The sequence below is a fragment of the Eublepharis macularius genome, chromosome 8 (assembly GCF_028583425.1).
Source record: "Eublepharis macularius isolate TG4126 chromosome 8, MPM_Emac_v1.0, whole genome shotgun sequence".
NCBI lineage: Eukaryota > Metazoa > Chordata > Lepidosauria > Squamata > Eublepharidae > Eublepharis > Eublepharis macularius.
In genome coordinates, this window is record NC_072797.1 from 35,036,936 (window position 1) to 35,060,640 (window position 23,705).

Below are 23,705 nucleotides of genomic sequence, written 5' to 3' on the forward strand. Positions count from 1 at the left end.
GATGAAATCAGAAAGGCAAAATGGAGAACACATCTCAGTTTGCACGCAATATAATTACTTGGTTACTGAGAAGAGATGAAGAAACAGATTCAGCAAAAGCATTGCTAGCAGAAGTGTCAGAAGTATCTTAGCTCTTCCTAAGGTTCCTGAAAAAGTATTATAGTTGTCAACTTTAACACCTCACTAGTCTGTCACTCACCGCACTTACCTGCTTTCTACCTGCCTGCCCTTTGCAACTCTTATTGTGGATATCTTTGAAAAGTGAGTCTATCTCTGGGGACCAGAAGACACTGGGGATCTCATGATTATCTGTTTCAGTCCTCTGAAGTATCCCAGGAGACTCTCTTTCAGATCCCAACCAGCTTCATTTCAGTTTCTCCTCAGCCATGTACAAATAAAGTTCTTTTTTGGTTCATTCTCTATTCAAGTCACAGAAGGTGCAGAACCACAATAGATTTCCTTACCACAATAGTTACCTGGTTTGTGTAACTATTGTGGTGCCTTCCCTCCCACTTAGTTGTGTAGTTGTTCCCTCCCACAATAGTTGTGTAACTATTGTGCTGCCTTCCCTCCCACTTGCCTGGGTTAGCCAGGGCAAAATATACATTTTTTTTTGCTCCAGTTATATAAGTTAGATAAACACCAACGCTTTTTTTAAAAAAAAAAACCTGTGATCTGTCTGTCTGTCTGTCTTTTGGTTCCCATTACCTGAGAGGAAAAATAGTTACTTGAAAATGATTGAGGGATAAGATTGCGAGTCTCCAGGGGGTGCCTGGAGTTGTTCCAGAATTACAACTGCTTTCCAGAGTACAGATATTAGTTTCCCTGGAGAAAATGGCAGATCTGGAGCGTGGACTTTATGGCATCACCCTCTGCTGAACTCCCTCCCCAAACTCCACCCTCAAGCTCTACACCCAAATTTCCTAACCCAGGGTTGGCATTCCTACTGAGGGGATATGAATAATCTATGTGGGACAATAAATATTCATAAATGCAAGTCCTGTTTTTCAGTACGTAGTATACTTCTTAAAAAATATCTCTCCTCCTTTTACTGTATCTATGATGGTTCTACCCTTGATGCTAGACTACAGTAATGTGCTTTGTGTGTGGCTGCCTTTGAAGACAACTAGTAAACATAAATTAGTACAGAATGCAGGTATCAAATTGCTTACGGCAGTTATCAAATTCAGCTATATTACTGAGATCTGGTTTCTGAGTCCAATTCAAAGTAAGTGAACAAATACATTACGGCACCTCTAAATTTGGATGTGTTAGGTTCGCCTGTGTGGATGTGGGTTATAAAGGATCCTGTAGAGGGGATTGGACTAGGTGAGAAAAGCTAGTGAACTAATGCTACCATTGTTGAAACTGGGTTAAAGAAGAGGTCTTAAAGAGGAATTTGAAGATGAAGAGGGGAGTAACTGAGCAGAGAAAGGAAGAACAAGAAAAGAACAAAGAATCTAAAGAGAGCAACAATAGATGAATCTGCTGAATTAATTCATTGCGCAGAAGTAAGAAAGACAGTGTGAAGAAAATACACAAGATACAAACACACATACAGAGAAATTCAGAAATATGGAAAGCAGCTGTTTTATATAAAGAAAATGACAAAATAACAAAAGAGACCACTATACACACACACCAGCCACATAAAAATAACAACTAACAAACAAAATAATAACAAAACAGACAAAACAAATAAAAGAAAAAACTATATAGACTAAAAGAAGGCTTCTGAATTTCTCCACGACAAATGAAAGTATAATTTTCACTTACTCTGTGTTGAAAAGAAAAGCTCCTTTTTAATAATGTTGAAAATCCTTATTCTGCAAACCCACAGATCATCAAATCATTATTATCTATTTCAAGCAAAAAGTCTGTAAAGGGTTTCCATTCAATAGTAGATTAACTTATTCTCATTTCTCTAATCAGTGAAGTAAGTTTTGCCATCGTTACTAATTCCAATACCTTTATCAACAATTCCTCTATTGTAGGCAGTGTTGGACTCTACTAGTTTTGCGCATGTAATAGTCTTGCTGCCATAGTCATATATAAAAACAAAGTTCCGTATCTTTGTTCCAGCTGAGTACCCATCAGACTCTGGTTTCAATTGTTTATTAGTCTTTAAAATCTTCTGAATTAATAATTGTATTTGTGTCCAAATTTTTTTTGGTTTCTTACATGTCCACAACATATGGCAAAATGTTCCTTCATGCTGTTCACATTTCCAGCATAGATTTGAAATACCCTTGTACATTCTAGCTTGTTTCTCATGAGTCATATACCAATGATACATTGGCTTATAAAAAAATCTCTTTAAAACTGGAGCTTAATGTAAATTTCAACCCTTTGGCCACATTTTTCCCCATTGTTCCATTAATATATCATATCCATTTTTTTAGTCCATTTAATCATTTAGTCCATTTAATCACTTGCTCTTCCTCTTTTCAAATTTCAACAAGAATTTATACATTCTGGCAATAACATGTTCATCATTTGTACATAATTCTGTCTCAAATTCAGTCTTCAGTTGCTCAAAATCATAATGCTTCTTGTCTACTTTAAACTTTTCTAAAATTTGCAAATAAGAAAAACATTGGCAAATATGTCCCTCTGTTTCCCAAAAGTGACAACTGAACTTTGTCCCATCTTAACAAATCTTTTTAAATTTCATTCATTTAAATTTTATTTATTTATTTATGTCATTTACAGTCTGCCTTTCTCACTGAGACTCAAGGGGGATTACACAGTGTGAGATTAGTACAGTCAATATTAAAGACATTTCCATAAACAATGCCATAGGGTAAATAAACATCATTTTACATAAATTGAATGTTGTTGTTATTGTTATTGTTATTGTTATTATTATTAATTTTATTTAAAGGGGAAAACACACACACACACACAAGAAGTAACTTGCAAGCATACAAGAGTCCTACGAAAAGCAGTGGTGAAAGTGAAATAGATTTGAAGGATTTGGGGCAATAATTACCTATCCACGAAGAGGAGTAGTCCATGGGAGAAGAGGGTTTCAAACGGGTTGAAGAGGGTTTCAAGCTGTACCAGGAGAGCTTAGGGAAGGAGACCCTAAGGGTGCAGCACTTGGATCCAGGAAAGCGTGCATGATTTGAATGGGGCAAAGCCCTGGTTCTTCTAGGGCAAATCATGTCCTGAGGCTGGAGAGCCCCCTCAGCCTGGGAATGACAAAGGTTTGAGTACCTTTGATTGGTGCTACCAGGGTGGGACAAAGAAATCCGATTGGGTTCTCCTAGCATTTCACAAAGAAATGGTTGCTAATTAATGTTCCCGGAGCTTAGCTAATGAATTTAATCTCTTGATTAAATGTCCCCAGGCAGGAGTTACAAACTTATCAGAGCTGATTGATGGCCCTCAATTCTTAGGATAGGATTCAGTCACAGAAAAGAGGAGAGATTGGAATGTTGGGTGGAGATGCGAGTACCTTTATTGTCATGATCACACATTCTGCAGCTTGGAGAGACAGGAGTCAATCACACCCTGTCCTCAGCATCACGCCCAGTCCTCAGCAGGAGGGACAGGAGTCAATCATGCCCAGTCCTCAGCATCACACTCAGTCCTCAGCATTTACATTTACATTCCAGGCATGACTCACACTCCTGGGCGGGACTCGGCAACGCTTTGCTCAGCTGGCTGATTCATTAATGTGAATTGAGCATTAATTCAAGGGGTTTGTGATTTTTATATTAGAAGCAGCTCTTAAAATGGCAGAGGCTGGGGTCAACTGCTCACACTATCTCTGGTGCATGCCCTCCACCCTACTGAATGTGTGGGTATGCTCAGCAGGTCTTCTGAAGATATCTTCATTGAGTGGGCAGGTATATACAGGTATATACAGACTTTATAGATTGGCACCAGCATTTTGAATTTGGCTCAGAAACAAACTAGAAGCCAACACAATGCTTGCAAAACTGCTGAGGTTAATAGACCATGAAAGATACATCTGTGAGCAGTGAACTGTCTTCACAAGCAGCCACGAGTAGAGTGCATTGTGTTAGTCTATCCTTATCATAATCAGAATTTGTGATTGCATCTTAGCTTGTGCTCATGCTCAGCAACTGGAGCCAGTCTAGTCATTGAGAAGGTAGATCTTTGTTATCTTGAGGAATTTTTAGAAGATCTCAGCTTCTTTCAGAGGAATTTGTAGAAGATTTCAGGTTCATGGAGATTTGGATACATATCTAGACGCTGGCACCGTCAAACCCAACTGCAACTATTCAGTTGTTTTTTAAGCATCTTTCTAAGTTTGGTTATAATTTTCTGTTAGCACAAGCATTTGAGTCAATTCAATGAAGAACCATTCATTTCTAATTCTCTGCAAGCTGCAAACAATTTATTCCTGAGAGGGCAAGACCAAACACAGAAGATGAAGTGAGTTGGTTTGGCAATGAGACATTTTGTAGTGCTTATAGAATAAGAATATTCCCAATACTGGATCAGTTGCCATCCCGCTTTTTGATGTTGTTTGCTACCAGGCATTTATGCAAGTCAAACTTTTCAGTAATGAATAAAGAAAAAAAGAAAGAGAATCTACAATAAGCATCTTGCCACCACAGAAGAGGCTCTGTCTATGGCATTGTCATCAATCCAACCTACCAGCTGTGAATGGAGAACCAGGTGGCCCTAATTTGCATAGATGCACATGGCTAGATTTATACAATGAATAGGAGGGGATATGGTAGAAGGCTATACCCTTCTTTCCCAATAGGCATGCCCGGAATGCCAAGATCTGTTGAATTCTAGAATCATTAACATGCTTTAATTTGCAAAACTGATGAATATATTTATCTTATTTGTAAGCAAGTCAGGAAGTACATGGAGTGACATGGATCAGTTACAAACTTTTACTGTAACCTGAGCCAGAAAGTTATGGTAAGAATATAATGAAGCGATCCCATACATTCCAGCCCAGGCTTTTTACACTAACATTAGTCCTGTTCACAAGTTATAGTAAACACATATATAATGTGTACAATGTATAATTTTTCTTTACATGTGTGTTAATTCTCATGTTACATTCATGTTACGTTCAAGACATGAATATGTGATATTCTATATTCAGGTGGTGGTGGAGAGTGCCCTCAAGTCATAGCTGACTTATGGTGATCCCTGAAGAGTTTTTTGTGGCAAGTGACTAAGAGAGGTGGTTTGCCATTGCCTGCCTCTGCAACCCTGATCTTCATTAGAGGTCTCCTATCCAATTATTAACCAAGGCCAACCCCGCTTAGTTTCTGAGATCTGACGAAATCAGGCTCACTTGGGTTACGTACTGTTCCTTTATTTCACTTGTAAGGTAAACATTGTTAGCTCTTTCTCACAAACAGGTGTACTCATGTAGGTTGTACATACATTCACTCTAACCTGTGAACATGTGACTCATTAGACTGAGAGCTCTTAAATGGCCAGGATCACCCAGTGACTTCCCTAAGTAAGATAGGATTTGATCATGGATCCTCTGGTGGCAAGTACAACCCTCTGGCTCGCATATCATACTGGCTGTCAATCAAAGTAGATTGGATTCTCTGACATCCATATTGTGTTTTTAAAAAAATGTTTTTATTGAGAAGGTTATTCACAAACAATAGTTATAAAGATACATATGAAAAAGAACATACATCATAACAAACTTTACTATATTGACTACATATATAGAACCCAATTTTCTAACATTGATGTTTACTTTTGTTTCTTTTATTTTCCTAAATTTTTAATTGTATTGATTTTGACATTGTCATACCTTCACATTTGTTTGGCTTTATGAGTTGAGAATTATTTGGTATCGCTGGTTTGGAGTTTGTACTTCATTTTTGGTGACATATTCGAAAAAAGGTAACCATTTGTTATAGAATATTGCTATTTTGGGATCTATGTTAGATGGTTGTAGACTGTCTGCTATTTTTTCCATGATAAAATGGTCCCATACTTTTGAGAACCATTGGTCTATTGATGGAGGTGTTTGTTTATTCCAACGTGAGGCTATCACAGTTTTTGCAGCTACTAACAAACTCCCTATGAGATTGCATCTTATCATAGAGATATTGAGATTTTGCCATTGATCCAAGAAAATTAGCTATGGTGAAAGTGGATTTTGTAGTCAGTTATGATATACATGTGTTGTAGCACCTCCTGCCAAAATGTGGCATTGCCACCAGCAATGTGCATATGTTCCGATTTCTCCACATTTTCTCCAGCACAGGGAGAATATGATAATGTAATTGCAGCTAGTTTTTTTGGTGTATGGTACCAGTGTGTTATGATTTTGTATGTTTGGAGTTTTGTGTTGATTTCTTGAGAGTTGAGTAATTTTGATGTCCAGATTTTTTTCCATTTGTCAGTAGTTAATGCCATGCCACAGTCTTGTTGCCATTTTGTCTGGAAGTTTGTGGATTTGAGTTTGCTGATTTGGATGATATTTTTATACATTTTGGAGATAAGGCCTTTCCTGGTTGGATCTGGCTAGTCTAATATGTTCTCAAAGTCTGATTTGGGTTTATGTAGTATATCCATTAACCATATTTGTGCAGCCATATGAAAGAGCTGGAGATATGAGAACCAGGGAATAGTCTTCTTTACTTTCTTTCCTAGTTCATCTTTTCTTAGTATACCTTTGTTTGATGCTATATCTATTAGTCTTATGATGTTGTCTCCAATAGTTGCAGATTGTTTGATCTTTTCCAGGTGGAAACCAGTCTTGTGATAAAAATGTGGAGTAGCATGATATTTTTGGAAAAAAGTTTGCTCTGTAGGAGTCCCAAACTTTGAGTATTTCTGTTAAAAACTTACTTGTTTTTATCTGAGATCCATATTGTGTTTTGAATTTTGGGTTGAAAGTATCTCAGTGTTGGGTTCAAAAGTCTCCTGGCAATGATGCAAGGCAATAATTCATTCAGACACTTTGGTGGCAGCAGTCTTTTGCCTGCTTCCTCTTATATACTTGAAAAATCTTTTGCTTAAAGCAGGAATTGATTTCCCTTGGAACGGAGGCTGAAAAAAAACCTGGGAAGAGATAGATGGCAGTTTGCTGCAGCTGGGATGATAGTTCTCAAGGCATGATAAAAGTCACTGAGAACCAGCTTGTGATTGTTTTAACAGAGAACAGGAGGGTTGATTGAAGCTGGTTCAGAAGAGTGTGTTCCAGCAATTCCATCCCGTCCATACAGGATGTTTTTCAGTTAAGATAATGCTCTAATTTGGTGCTCTTTGATCCAGTTGCTCATTTACCTTGAGTCCACACATGTTGAAGACTCACACAAAAGCAGCAACAATCTATAATTATGAGAATCAAACTCAGGGCTGCTGAGAGCTGTCACATCACCTGCAAAGACAAAGGTTCCCTTACGATCTCACTTGTACCATCTACGCCTAATTTTATAATCATATGAAAACAAGTCACATGGCTTGCCTAGCCATAAAGGCCCCAAAGGTGACCGAGGCTCCCAGAATACCTCCCCCACCATTGACATATGGCACTAACAAAAAGTCACAATGTCCTCCATAAATGGTAATAAACAATGAGGCCAAAAAATTAAAAGGTCCCCCTGCCGTATTGCTCTCTTAGATATTTTGTCAATATAATCTGCCTGCTTCCAAAAATTTTTAAAGGACTGAATGAACAGGAATATATAACAAGGGCTGTATCCACACATTTTAGAAACAATGTGATCGTGGCTCTGTATCAATCCCTCAAAACTGGATTATCCTGTGTAAAAAAGGCTATCCAGTTGCAAATATAAATAACTACTATAATGCAGTGATAATGCAATATTGAAATAGTGTGTGGAAGTAGCCCTGTAAGCAACTATATATGGGGGGGGGAACAAACAAGAATCACAATTAATTAGAATTATGTTCAGAAAGATGCTTAAGGGTAGACATTAATGCAGCAGACTGAAAGCAATGTTGTATTTTACCCATTAGGACATGATCTGCATCCCCTCCCCACATTACATTACTTCAGGGCAAAAGCAAGGTGTTCTGAGCGTGTTTCCTGTTATTTACAAAGAACACGCAAGTATGCATTTTCTTCTAAGTACACTTGAAGTTAGTCGGAATATTTTCTAGTGGCAGCTGGTATAGCTATATATCTGTGCCTTAGGGCAGGAGATGGAATCTTTAAATCACAAATTAAACATTGCGCAGCAGAGAATGGCCAACTATTATGTTTGATTACCCACCATAGCTGTAAGGAAACAGATGTCTCATTCCATATATTGCGCTGGTTATTGAGAAGACCTACATAGTGATTCTTCTCTCCTACACCACAGTTGTTTACAAATTCCTATATTTTGGAAAGAAATAAGAATTAGAATGAGAAATAAATTAGTGCTATTGGCTAAAATGCTCAAGCATGATCTCTGTAAGAAGATTATTTGGATGTAAGATCAGCATCTTTTTGAAAATGAAATCTATTGTCCAAATGATTTTGAATGAAAACATATTTCAAATAATGCCAAACAGAAGCAAAAATACAAAAAAAGCTGCTACCGTCTATTACAATGAAAAGTAGATGATTGGACTAAAACCTCACAACCTTTGCATTTATTAAGCTGCCTTATACCGAGTCATATCTTCTGTTCTATGTAGCACAGCATTGCTTGTTCTGAATAGAAGCAACTCTTCAAGACTTCAGGAAGAAATCGGCTAAATGGAAACACCAGGGGATTGATCCTGGTCCTGGAAAGTTCTGCATACAAGGCATTTACTCTGCCTCTGAGCTATGACCTCTTTCTGAGGAATGACAAGGAAGGATAGTGATTCACTCATTCATTTCAGTGGTGCTAGCAAAGCAGAACTTTTTGGTGGATTTCAGATCTTACCTTTTATAAAGGAATGAGTGAACTATTCTGACCTGCCTACAGCAACCGTACAACAGCATCTTTTTTGAATGAATAGAAATGTTTACTAAATGTTGTATACAAGCAACCTCTAGGGGACAGTTTTCTACTTTGCATGTCTTTCAGCCTTGGCTTTGCAGGGCTCCAGTAGCGAATTGGTGGCTGCTGACATGGAACCGAGAAGCTGACGGAAATGCAGCTGAGCCAGAATAAGAGCTAAATAAAAACTTGTTTATTTTATATAAAGCTGGCATGTTCTGGTATTTGTGATACTATACTAAACATATTTTAAAAGTAGGCTCTGTAAAATGCTCTTGATTGAAGCATTGTGAATGATCTTCACAACTTTCTTCTATACTCTACCGTCTACAGCAGAAACACACTCTGTTTAGGCTGAAGGGTTAATAAAGAGCAGCTCTCTTGTCCATTAGGCAAACTGTAAAGTTGATGCAGCATTAAGTTTTATGCAGTGTTAAGTCCCAGGATACAGTTTTGTTCCATAGTCATTTCCTATTCACTGAACTGTTAGATTTGGATTGTCCCAGGGGAGAAAGGTAACCCAAATTCAATTAAAATGTGGGGCCCAACAGATGGTGAAACTGTTTGAACTTTCAATACAGTTACCCCATGGTCCAAAGTCAAAGTCAGAGAGCCTTCCTTCTACACTAGTTTGTAGCTAGGACTGAGACCAAGCAATCTAACAAGTTTTAGTTTCATTGTCTTAAAAGCAGCTTTCTGGATCTCCTTTCGCTGTTCCCTGTGAGCAGTACATGACATCCAGGATGTAGTGAAAAAATGGTGAAGCAATTTCATTTTAGTACATTATTGCATAAATCTAGCATACTTGCCCTTTCAGATATGCACAATTATAAGAACCTTGTGTGTGCATTTTTAAATTTGGGTTAAACTATTTTAATTATGATTTCTATTTGATTTTAATGATTTTCAAGATGTGTTTTTATTGTCTATATTTTTAATCTGTTAGCTGCCTTGATGGCTCTAAAGAGCCAGAGAGGCAGGGTATAATTAATTAATAACAACAACATTTGATTTATATACTGTCCTTCAGGACACTCAGAGCAGTTTACAAAGTGTGTTGTCTGTCTGTCTGTTTGTTTGTTTGTTTGTTTGTTTTTGTTTGTTTGTTTGTTTGTTTGTTTGTTTGTTTGTTGTCCACCTTTCTCACTGAGAATCAAGGCGGATTACATAGTGTGGGATTAGTACAATCAGTAGCAAGGACAAGGGCAGGCATTTCCATACAGTGTCAAGGACATTTCCATAAACAACATCATAGGGTAAATAAATACAAGTTTACAAAGACATAGCATTAGCAAGGATCCAATATGGAGTTGAAGAATTGCTGAAACAGAACATAATCAATTCTAGGACTGACATTAGACAACATGAAGCACAGGTAGTGTATAGGAGTACATATTTCAAGCAACAGATAATATGTAAGACCACATAGTGGTGAAGTCTATGGTTCCTAACTCATTAGTGAAACATCTGAAACCCCCTCCCTACAATACCTATATGAGTAAAAATGCCTTTTGAATAATTCAGTTTTGCATTGTTTACGGAAAGCCAGGAGCATTGGAGGGGTCACCTGACCTCCTCAGGCAGGCCGTTCCACAGGGTACAGGCCACCACAGAGAACATCCATGTACAAGTTGCTGCTGATTTCACTCATGTGCAGGCTGGCACCTGCAAGAGACCTTGTTCAGATGAGCGAAGCTGCCATCGAGGGGCATAGGGAGGCATTCCCGTAGGTATAACAGGCCAAGGCCATGAAGAGCTTTGTATGTAATAACCAATGCCTTGAATTGAGCACTGATAGGTAGCCAATGGAGTGACTGTAGGATCAGAGTGATGTTCATACTCCTGCTCTTCCCTGCTAACAGTCGAGCTGCAGAATTTTGCACCAATTGGAGCCTCCTAGTTAACTTAGATGGGAGACCAGTTATAGTGCATTACAATAGTCAAGTTTTGATGTTACCATAGCATGGATCCAGGTGGCCAGGCTGCCTGTGTCGAGATAAGAAGCCATCTTCCAGGCTAGAGTGAGATTGTAGAAAGCATTTTTTGCAGCTGCTTTAATTTGTTTTTCTAGTAGTAGTGCTGGATCCAATATAACCCCTAGGCTCTTAACTGAGTCTGCAAGGGTCAGATGAACTCTATTGAAAGTGAGGAATACAATGTCTTTCAAGATCTCTGAGTTCCCAACAAGCATCATTACAGTCGTATCTGGGTTCAGTTTCAATTTGTTATTTTTTAGCCATTTCACCACAGCTGTCAGGCAGCGATCTTAGGTTTCTGCCGCATCCTGTGGAGACCTGAATAGCAAGATATAGAGTTGGGTGTCATCTGCATATTGATGACATCCAACTCCATAGCTGCTAATGAGTTCTCCTAAACATTTTACGTAGAGGTTGAATAACATGGGAGATAAGATTGCGCCCTGTGGAACCACACAAGATAGTTCTCATTCTGGAGATAGCTGATCTCCGATGGCAAACCTTCGAGTCTGTTCCATGAGTCCATTGGTCCGTGGTCTGTTAAAGCCTCCCCACCCCACTGGCAAGCAGTGCCAGGAGCACTTTAACATTTAAATCCCCCCTTGCTCCAGCTGATTAGTAGCCCACCAGTCAGCTGGAGCAAGGAGGGTAGAGCGCTCCTGGCACTGCCCCAGACCAATGAACCAGTCGGTTAGTGCACTGGCACTGGACCGTGAAAAATTCATGGTCCATGAAATGCCATGGACCACGGACCCACAGCCTGTAGGTTTTTTCTGGTCCATGCCCACCTCTATCAGCAAGTCTTCCTCAAGCCTAAGGAGACTTCCATTTTATGAAGTAGCTTTTCCTCCAACTGAGGGGACTCTTCTGAAAGAAAAAGTTTCCTTAGGCCCAAAACTATGGCGGGAAGAGTCATTGTCATTTATTAGCACTTTGTGAAACAGTGGCTCATAATTATTTCTAGATAACTTAATCCATATTAAACTACCCTATTTTATAAAATATGAAGAGAATCTACCCCTCATTTTAATGGGTCTTTGTTTAAAAGTTCTTTGCTAAAAAGAGGAATAGACATAAGGCCCATAAAAGATGCATTTAATCCATCACAAGAGTGTCAAGTTAGTTTTAAAGTAGATTAACCATGCAATCCTATAACTGTGAAATCAATGGCCTTAAACTGGAATAACTCTGCACATGATTGTTCTACAAGCATAATAGATCTGTGTGCCTCATTTATATGGATTTAATACAACTCACTCATGTAAAAAACTCACTCAGTTTTGCTAAAATGCATAGGAAGATGGGTAAAAGCAAGAAGAAGTAATCAAGTTATACTAATGAGGTATAATCCATATAATCTGCCACCAAAAGTAACCCAGGCAGACAGTAATCAAACAAGACCAATCAAAGCCACACTATAATCAAAAGAAATATCTTCAAACAGTTTTAGCCTTTGCAAATGCACAAATGTGTCATTTAAGCAGCAACAGAAATTCTCATCAACTACTTGGCTATTAAAGCAGTACCTTCTAACATCCAATAACACTTGCCAAGCTTTTTTGCATTCATTAGTACCCAGAGTTCATTCATAAAAAGCAGGAGAAACTTGAAAAATTACTGTACCAGAAGTTTTTAATTAGCTGCTTTAGGCAGATGTTTTAATGTTAGTTTTCTGGATTAGATTGCTGTTTTGGTTTTAAGTCTCACAGACTTTCCCCACTTTCTTACATACAATTTAAATGGAATCTATTTTTAATGATCTACAGTGTAAGTGTCTGGTTTATTTCTTTGCAAGTAACAAAATAATAAGAAGGTATGGCATATGACATATGCAATAGAAATCAATGAATATGAAGAATCAGTGTTGGTGCTTCATAAACTAGAAGGTAAAGTGCAACTGCTCATTTTGGGGCACACGATTTAAAATATGCAGAGTGGATAGTGGTCCTAAAATTCTACAAGTTCTACCTTTAACTAGCTTAGAGCTCAGCATCATATAGATCCAATCCACAATTTATCCTTTCTGATGTCTAGCTAGCTTCAGACTCAGTTTTTAAAAAACAATCTTCTAGAAGACAGGAGACTTCGGGGAGGACAGAGACTCACCATAGTGTAAGCAGTCAGCCCTGGCCTTCACCATATTTAATATACCTTTAATACAGGCCTGTGATATAAAAGGTCACAGGGCCCCTGGATTAATGCAGCTTGGTCTGCATCAGGGAAAATTCCAAGCTGACTAGGCAGAATGTTGCTGGACCCAACCCAAGAGATTCAGGTATGCCTGGAATGTACATGTAAATGCAAAGGACTAGGGTGATTGGATTTACTATCTCCTCAGAAACCGGCTTGAAACCACGACAAGAGCGGGCTGCGCTGTGTCACTCCATTAGCACATTCAATACCCTCTTCCCGTGATTACATTTCCTACCCCGAACTCATGAGCAATCAATCAGCATCCATAAGTTAATTTCTATCTCTGGGAATTTATATTTTCTCATATCTAAATTTATCAACTCAGCTCTGGTAGATTCATTAGCAAACTGCCTCTTTTGGGCAGTTCCAGGAGAGACTTTGCATTTTCTTTCACACACCCTGGCAGCAAGCAATCAAAGTAATCAAATCTTTGGAATTCTCAGAGGCTGACCTTTACAGTCTTTGTTCTAATGGCTGAAGGGACTCCTACAGCCTCAGGGCACGTTTTCCCTATAAAAACCAGGGCTCTAGCCCCATTCAGGTGTGCACGCTGCGCCTCCAGATATGAGTGTTGTACCCTTGGAGATACTTCCCTAAGCCTCTCTTTCTCTCCTAGCCAAGAACGCTGGATGTTTGAAGCTCTCCTCCTCCACGGACTACTCTTCTCTTCAGGATCGGTAAATATACTTCCCCTCCCTCTATTCCACCTTCTGCCTAGCTTCCTAGGACTCTCTCTCTGTGTAACCATTTTATTATTTACTCCTGTGTGCGTGTGCATTTTCCTCTTCTAATGAAAGATGGCTCTTTGAACTTAAAGCACCAGTCTCGTCTGCTATCTTGGGGAAAGGACCCCATAAACATTGGTGGAGATTTTCCCACAGTTACCCCTCTTGCATAGCCTTACTCCTTGCTGTTAATTCCCCCGAAATTCTCTTACTCACAAGGAGACCAATTCAGGTAACAATTGCAGTGTTTCATGGCATCATGGCATTATTTATGGACTCATAATCTGAAGTGACATCACTATATCGACAGAGTTTCAGATGAATGCTAGACCATCCAGCACTACAGTGATGTCACTTCCAGTTACACAGCCAGAAATAATGTCATGACACCATTTTGACCCTCACATTTTCTTCTGCCACTTGCTGGAGCAAGGGTGGGCAAGAGGGGGCAGGAGCAGGAGTTAATTCACCCTCGCCTGACCAATAGCAACCCTACTAGAGGAGCTTCTCATCCCTCTTCTCAGACAGCAACTTGTGTGAAGGTCAAGGCTGGCTGTATCTATCAGGGATAAGAAGTACACAGAGGCACTAATGTTGAAGAGACATTGGCCATGGGCCAACTGTATCAGTGCAGTTTATTGCCTAAAAAGTTTTTGTACTCAAAAATACATTGAACATTTCAGAACCCTGGGGAGAGTACAAATGGATTTGGATTTGAGATTTACTGCAAATTTTGACCTCTGAAATCAGCAGCTGAAATTTTATTAATCAAAATCTGATCCAAACCATACTTGTTTGTAAATATAATTAGTGTTCCAAAAAAGGTATTGAATTGTTTCTGATATTTAGGAGCAGTGTGAAACTTTCTGATTTGATAGCTATTCCAAGTCTTGCGATCTGCTTTCATTTTCCGTGACAGCAGGAGGTGGGAAGAATAATGAGGAGAGAAAGTCAGCAGATAAGTGCCTGACAAGGATCTTGCATGGACAGAACAGTTAGTTGATCTTCTTGTCAAACAGGATATTCCTGACTGGCATTTTTGTGCATAGCATTTCCATTTTCTGTCAGTCATTGCACCATTACTGGCTTTGGAAGAGTTTGGGGATTCCATTTAAACATGGATACGTGATATGAATTTATTTCTTGCTCCAGAGTTGTGCTGGCTAGTCGAGAGCAGACATTGGGTTACACTTTCTGGCCAGTTAGACTGGGTGAAAAGGGAAAAGTTTCAGCTTCTCCTCTATGAAAGGCAACCAGTGCTGGAGACCATGATTTATTTGCACATGCTGGCAGGCACATAGGTTTCCCCTCCCATAGCAGCTTGCCATGTAAACTGGAGAAAAAATAAAAGCAGGAGTTAAGACGATACCACTCCCTGTGATAGGCAGCTAACCCACCTGCCGTACCAGCTCTGAGTTGGGAAATACATGGAGATTTGAGGGGGGGGGGGTGAAGCCTGAGAAATGTGAGGTTTGAGGAGGGGCTGGAGCTCAGCAGAATCTACCATGAAAAGCCACCATTTTTCTTCAGGGAACGTGATCTGTGTCGTCTGGCTCCACTTGGAGGTTGGCAACCCTAATGTGAGATAAGATCAGGGCTTTTTTTCAGCAGGAACACAGTGGAACGGAGTTCTGGAACCTCTTGAAAATGGTCACATGGCTGGTGGCCCCGCCCCCTGATCTCCAGACAGAGGGGATATCAGATTGCCCTCCGTGCCGCTCTGTGGCGCGGAGGGCAATCTAAACTCCCCTCTGTCTGGAGATCAGGGGGCGGGGCCACCAGCTATGTGACCATTTTCTCCGAGGGCAACCCACTGAGTTCCACCACCTCTTTCCCCAGAAAAAACGCCCTGGATAAACTAAATCTAGTCTTCCCCCATCTTACCTTGCTGTGTTCAAATGTTTGAAGCATATTTTTGCCTAGCTGGGTTGAGACCAGAAATCTGAGTTTAGCTGCTATCGGGGCTGTGCTCTATTGTGGTAAAAACAAATCAGAACAGACTTTCCTATCCCATTCCCACCTCAGACTCTCAGGAAAGGGTGAGGAAAGTTCACCTCCACACCAACTGAGGGCTCCCTGCTCAATAAGGAAGATTTTTAAAAAATTATCTACAGAATGGCAGGGATAGTATGTGGTTCCTTTTGAAACAAAAAGTAAAAACAATTGGATTAATTTGTATTATGACCAGCTTTCAGCCCAATAATGAAGAATTCAGTTCAAGTTTTTAAAACGACAAAGGAAACAAATTCAACTCTTTTTTGTTTTTTGCATCCCCCTAATGAGACTGGTTTATGTGTGAGATTTTCAGCTGGTTTATTTCACCTCTGCGTCTCTTCTGCCTGGAACGCCCTGTGGAAGGGTTCACCGTGAGCTGGTTGCCACTTCTTAGTATGTTCTTCTTATTATTAAGCACTTGGGCAACACCCTTTTCCAAGAAAGCTCTTCAGAATTTTTTCTCAAAGGGTTAAGTTTTTATTTATCACCATATATTCCATGGAGGGAGCTCTAATTGGCTGATAAACAGCTACTAGTGGCTCCTGTCCCCAAAGAGGCTCGCTTTGCCTCAACCAGGGCCAGGGCTTTTTTGGCCCTGACACTAACCTTGTGAAACTCTCTGTTGAAACCAGGGCCCAGTGGGGTCTGTTCACCGTTCCACTGGGACCATAAGACAGATACGGTTGAGGCATGGGCGAGCTATCCAGCCAACCTTCTGCTGGGGGGGTGGGGGTTGGACCCCCAGATTTTGCTGACTCACCTTAAATAGCTTGCCATCTCCCACTCCATGGGATACACTTGTAATGGTTGGACAGTATGGATTGCCGCACTGAGATGTTATTTACTGGACCTGAGATTTTGGATGTATTTCTATTTTATTAATGTGGTTTTATATTTTTATACATGTTGTTATCTATTCTGAGCCTGCTTGCCGGGAGAGTAGACTATAAATTTTATTACTTAAATAAATATTTAATATGGCACCTTGTAACTGAGTGAAATGCCATGCTGTATTGTTTAATTGTTAACCACATCATCATCATCATCATCATCATCATCATCATCATCATCATCATCATCAATTTCCCAACAACAATAATGACAGCAATAAAGTTCAGTCAAAGTTTCCATTGGTTTAACGTTTCATGTTAAGGGATCTTTGTGTATTTTCCTGTAGGGAAACTGCAAGGTCACTTTAACAAAGTTTCTGACTAATTTTATGCTGTAAAAAGCTGGCATTGTATTAGTGCACGTGGTACATTTCTTTGCAAATTGCACAGACCTTGGAAAACAGGAAGCTACTCAAACAATGCTAGGGTTGGCTTGGAACCAGATATTTGTTGATTAAAAGAGAAGTTCACAAGGATGTTCTCCCTCTTGGTGGGTGCTTTGATATTGAGAGACAAACTCCATGAAGTGTAAAAGATTAGTTCCCCCATGTGCTGAGCAAGTCTCTATAAAATTGTTTTGCTTTTTATTGTATTCTACCAAAGCAGCATCTGTATCCAAGCAATCGTTCTGCTGCTGTCCTATTAAGCACTGTGTTTAGCTGCCCATACTTACAGCGCAATCCTCTGCAGAGTTACTCCCGTCTAAGTTCATTAATTTCAGTGGCCTGGAAACGCTGGAGGAACTCTGTAACCGATGGTACTGTTCACGTCTATAGATGAGAGGATTTCCCATTCTACTGTTATGGAATTTTGCTCTGCTCTGAGTTTCATTCCTCCTGAATTCTGGTTTAAGCAGGACATCTTATAAAAATCACTTTGGAATTGAAGTGTATGCAGTTTGCCGTAGCTATCAGGTCTTTTAATATCTTTGCATGGGTGTATTGATAAAATGCTGTCTGTGAGACCAACGTGATTTCATAAAGATTTGTTCAGATCAGGATTAAACTGGTAGAGACATGCACTCATATATATTGTGAAACACTGGATAAAGGAAGTTCAATTCCACTGCTCATAGAGTCACATAGAGGGCTTTTTGCACTGTTTTATCAGGCAAGTAAAAATTTCACAGAAATCATTCAAATAGATCTTGTTCTAAATGTTATACCCGCACACAAACAAAACTTATGCTAGGTTCATGCACTGCAACATTCTTCATAACAACAACAAAAAATGAAATGAGGCATAGGTATTGCTTCTTCTCAAGTCCACCAAAGCTTGTACTGAATTCTTATTCGTCTTTAAAGTGCCACAAGAAACATTTACTCTCAAGAATTATTCACCAGTTCTTTTTGTTTTAAAAAATAAACCCATCTCCATCCTGGCTTTCCCTGGGGTAGCTTTTAGATGAGACCATATCTCATAAAGAAATCTTTCATTTCAGCCTTTAAAAAATGGTTTGGAAGAATGGCAGCCTCATCTTCAACTTTGCAAAGCAGATGGGTTGTCTGTCATAGAAGTGAGACGGAAACATAGGAGCACCAGCTCCTGGCTCTTTTGCTTGCCATCTGCTTGTGGCCAAGAAGTTCTCACACCTTATAGAACTGATTTGCTTTTCCCCAAATGCACTTAGTTTGGTGCACATTGAAAGGTGTTAGACCAGGTTGAGAACCCTCTGTCTCTGTATATGTGAACAGACCTCTTGAGAATTACAATGTACACACGTGCGTGTGTGCACACATAATATATGATCTAGAGTCAAGACCAGAGATGGGCATGAACAGCAATATGAACTAAATAAAACCACGAACAGCTCAATCTGCTGTTCGCGAACAAGCTGTTTGTGAGGCCCCATTCTAAACGAACAGGTGGTCGTTGCAAGCCTCATTTGGTGCTGTTTGTCGTCAAGCCAGACAGTCTGGCACCTGCATTCAATTCCCTTGGCAACTTAGGCAGGGATTGTCTGAACTCTGTCTGAACTCCTGCTGTTGCCCTGGAAACCCCCATCTAAGCCCAATTTAGCTTGATAGGCAGGTTTTCCTTCCAAGTGTGGACTGGAGCTCCAAATTTGTTACAAGAGGAAAAGACGGGGGGGGGGGGGCTCCCAGCTCTGGCTTTCAGGGAGAGACAGCTGCTATTAGAGAGACAGGGTGAGTCCATTGGAGCTTGAATTTTCTTTGTGTGTGGTGGGATAGGGATCTACCCCTTCAGGTTCCAGGGCTGCTGCCAGGCTCTGAGGCCAAGCTATTATTTATTATTGGTACCTTTCCTGCTGCCTGCTCAGGTAGGGTTTCTGGGAGTAGTGCGGTGGGAATCTACCCCTTCAAGTTCCAGGGCTGCTGCCAGGCTTTGGGGCCAAGCTATTATTTTTTATTGGTACATTTCCTGCTGCCTGCTCAAGTAAGGTTTCTGGGAGTGGTGCAGTAGGGATCTTGATGGCTGGAGGAGAGTCTGCTGGGCCCCATGAACAATGAACAATGAACATGTTCGTGAACAGGATCATGTTCATCAATGTTCGTTGCTCGTTGTTCGTGGATGGCAACGAACAATGAACACCTTGTTGGGGGTTTTTCTGTTCGTGCCCATGTCTAGTCAAGACCTAGATAAACAGTTTGAAGCCTCTTTTCATAAAAGACTGAGATTAAGTATTTATTTTTTAAAATTGTATACTTCCTCTTCAGAGACCTGCTTCAGGCAGCTCACAAAGTTCCTGAAGAAACATTGTTGCTGTAACTAAATTATGAAGTAAAACACTTCTCACTGTTAAGAACTAAGAATACATGAAAATAAGCTTCAAGGATATTATTTTGTCTGTTACATGAAGTATATTCTGTAACACCAACTAAATTTTACCTTCGCATTTCCATCCCCTGACAACACTTACTCAATCCCTGCCTGTTAAATAAAGTTGTTCTTTCTTTTTGAATGTTAAATAGTCTCTAGCAGGGCCCATGGCCGGGCCCCTAGGCTTTCAGGTATTTCAGGCCCCCTCCAGCACTTCAGTCTTTCACCCCACTGCAGCTGACAGCCTGACCCTGGTTCAGTAAGTACCAGACCGCAGTACATAGCCCTATATCCATTTTGAGGGTCTCCTGAAGCATTCTATTCACATTTTTTAAAATATTTTTTATTGTGCTAGTAGAACTCTTCAGGAAAGCACATTTTGGGGGTATAATTGTTCAATACTGTAATATTTTGAAGTGAATAAAATTTTTATTATTTATTTTAAATATATAATTTATGGATACTTATAAGAGACAATTTGTTTCACTTCAATAAGGAAGCAATTAATTATCTTATTAATAGGGGTTGCATGAGAGAATCAATTAATTGTAATTTATGTGGAGGTGTGCCTCAGCAAAAAAAAAAAAAAAAAGGTCCCTGCAGGGCCCCTAGGTTTCAGCCTAGTCAGCCTTATGAATAATACGACCCTGGTCTCTAGTGCCATTTCCAAGCACAAAAGGAAGAGAGCTCCTGCTTTTCCCCATCAAGTTCCTGGGCTGGGCTAAAACCCAAAATTACCTCTGTGTATCAGGGTGGGGCAAACCAACTTTCTAAACCACAAATATCAACATGCTACTTGGGGCTGCTCAGTCAAAGCAGGAAAATGGAATTTTGGCGGGAAAATCTGCCTCACAGTGGGAAGAGCAAAAGGGGGTCCATTATACCAATGTTATACCAAAGTTTACAGCTTCATAAAAATTTACATTAAAAAACATTTTAAAAGACTTATCATGATATTTCATGAGATAGGGTGAGAGACAGACTTCTTTATAGCTGTGTTTAGAATATACCAAGTTCACATTTATTTTTTTAGCCTGCCTTTCTTCCATGGAAACTCCAGGTGACTTGCATAGGTTTTTCCCGTCTGGGCACTGATCAGAGCCACATCTGCTCAGCTTCAGCAATGTTGAGGCATCATGTTCTTTTGCCTCATACCCCAGACCTACTTACCCTTCCCCCTATTTTTTGCCCCATTGGGACCATAGGGGAACTTAAGGCAAGAATACATATTAAAAAGAAAACAATCCAGAAGCAGTAACAATATCATAAAAATCAATCCAATTAGAATGAGAAAAGACACTGTAATGGAAGAACAGCTGGCAGGGAGGAGAATTCATTTATTAACTAATGATAAAATGACACAAAAATGGCCTTTCATTATTGGTGGTTTAATGAAAATTAATAGAAAGGGAAACTGCCTGGTTTAGAGATTTCAAGCTGTGTTCAGACTTAGAAGCAGCAGCAGAGGAGAGTAAGGAAATAATGAAACTAAAAAGAAACCTTTGCGCCTTTCTTTCCACATTGTTTCTACTTATCATTGCTGCATTGGGGAGGGCATTCTTGCATTTTATATAAGAAGCGACCATCTCCTCAAAGAGGCTATGGTATGATTCCTTCTCGAAGAAATATTTTTCTCAACTGGATGGAAATACTTCAGACAGAAATATATATTTGCCTTGCCTATAAAAGAAAACTAGAGTGGTGGAGAATGTCAGACTAGGCTATGAGAGACCCAGGTTCTAATCCCTACTCATCCCTGGACAGTCACTGGGTGATCATGAACATTTACTCTCAACCTAACCTACCTTTGTTGTAGTTGTGAGAATAAAGTGAAGGAGAGGAGAAAAATGTTGTAAGCCATTTACAAGAAGAGAAAAGCAAAATATATATCTAAGTAAGATTAATGTTCTGGGAAAAAATAAAATTAATGTATTTTGCTATCAATTGCCTATAAATGAGAAATTCTTTCTTCTATCTGCCTGAAACTTGAGAGAGAAGATTCTTTAAGAAACTGATAAAGTCCATTTAAATTACTTTCCAAATGGATGGAAAATTTAAGCCTAACTTCATGTGTTTCCTATTAAAACCAAAGGGAAATTAAAATGAAAATTTAATAAACAGAATAATAAAATTAAAATAAATTAAAAATGAAAATGAAATTCACACCCCATCCCAAAGTGCTCAGTTATAGTGAACCAGAGTAGTTTCTTCCTTCCTATATAAGACCATTCCCATCTAACAAAAGCTAATTGGCTCTGGTTTGAGTAAATGCCCTGAAGTGAGAAGATGAACAATCATTCATTCCAGGTAAATAGGTTGTCTCTAACACTGCTGTAGCATAGTGCTTAAGTGGCTGGGTTGCAAATCAGCGCTCTGCTAGTTCAAATCCCACTATGGCCATGAGCTCTGCAGGTGGCCTTGGGTAAGCCACTCCTCTCAGCCCCAGCTCCCCAGCTGCATTGTGGGGATAATATTGCATTGCGGGGAACACTGACTTTGTTCACCACTCTGAGAGTGGCACTAATCTGTTCAGAAGGGTGGTATATAAGTACACTGTTGCTCAGTCCCTAAGTTTCAGAAAGTTTTAACACCTGATGTCTTCTCTCAGCCAACCATATGAACTCTCTACGCTGGAAAATGTTTGTGAATTATATCTACACCTTTTACATTGTAGCCTTCTTCCAATAAGCTAAGGGCAATATACATGATTCTTCTCTAGTCCATTTTATCCTTACAACAACCCTGTGAGATAGGTTGCATTGAAAGTGATTGTTCCATTTTAACCCAGGTCTCTTTGGTTCTAATCCAGCATTCTAACCACTACACCACACGACCTCTGTTCAGTCTATGGAGACTGAGGTTGCAAATTCTGATACTTCTTCACTTGATGAGGTACATCCTTACAAATGCCACATTTGACCTGAAATTCTTTCCCTATGACAACTCCTGAGCTGGATTTTCAAGCCACCACCTCACCAGATACTATTAGGAACCATGTGACTCTGCAGCCACTTTTCTGAAAGTTTTAGTATATCATGTGGCTCCTCTTTGAGGTTGTCTTGATATCCTCCATCTAACAGAAGTTACTGTTGGGGGCCCAGATTCTTAGTCTTGGGTCTGGGTTGCTGCTATGCCATTCTGAGTTATGCTTTCATTTCATTAAATCAGGGTTAGGCACACACACACACACACTCCGGCACATGTGCTAACAGCAGGATAATAGCTTGGCATCCAGAGCCAGATCTTCACCCAAGCAACCAAAGTATTATTTATTTGTTTGTTTGTTTAAAGTCTTTTTATGCTGCCTTTCTACCCAATTCAGGGTCTCCAAAGCAGTGAACATTAAAATATTAAAAGAAAACATTAAACATTAAAACATTTCAGACATTAAAAAACTTTTAAAATAAAACATATATACAATATTTAGAACAATTAAATAAAACATAATATAAACACAAAAGCACAAAAATATACTGCCAGGGAGGAGAGCTAATAAGAATTGGTGGGGTGATGCCAAACAAAACAAAAAAGCCTTCAGTTGCCAGTGGAAGACAATGATTGTGGGAGAAAAATGAGTCCCCCTGGGGAGAAAGTTCCAAGTTTTGCTGCCACAGCCCAGAAGGCCCTTTCTTGGATGGCAGGAGCACACAAACACACAATCCAGGGCCTCCAAAGATGACTAGTACGGTTGGGTATATTGGCAAGACATATAGGGCTTTAAAGGTCAATCCCATCACTTTGAATTAAGCCTAGAAGCAAAACTGGGAGCCATATGGTCCCATATTTCTTGAATCTGCCCAAGGTTTGAGTCCAGTAGCGCCTTAAAGATCAGTAAAGAGTTTCCAGGGTATAAGCTTTTGAAAGTCAAGCTCCCTTCATCCGATTCAAGTAGGAATGGAGATCTGAGTCTTTTATCCGCTGTCTGAAGGTGGGAGGGGTGTTGCAAGAAAGTAAGATAGGATGCAGAGGTAAAATGTGAAATGTTATTAGCTTGATTAGAACAGGGAAGGAAATGCATAAAATTAGCATCTGTAGTGACAGAAGAATCCTATTCATGGGGGCGTCCATTGTTCTGAATTTTTGAAGGGACTCAAATTCAGCAATCTCACGTTGTAATCTTCCTTTGAAGTCTTTAATGCCATAAGCTCCCTCCTAGTATAACCAACTCTCGCCCTCTCTCTTGCAAAAGACAGCAGCCCAATTATCTTCTGATGAGTTGGAATGATTCTTGGGGGC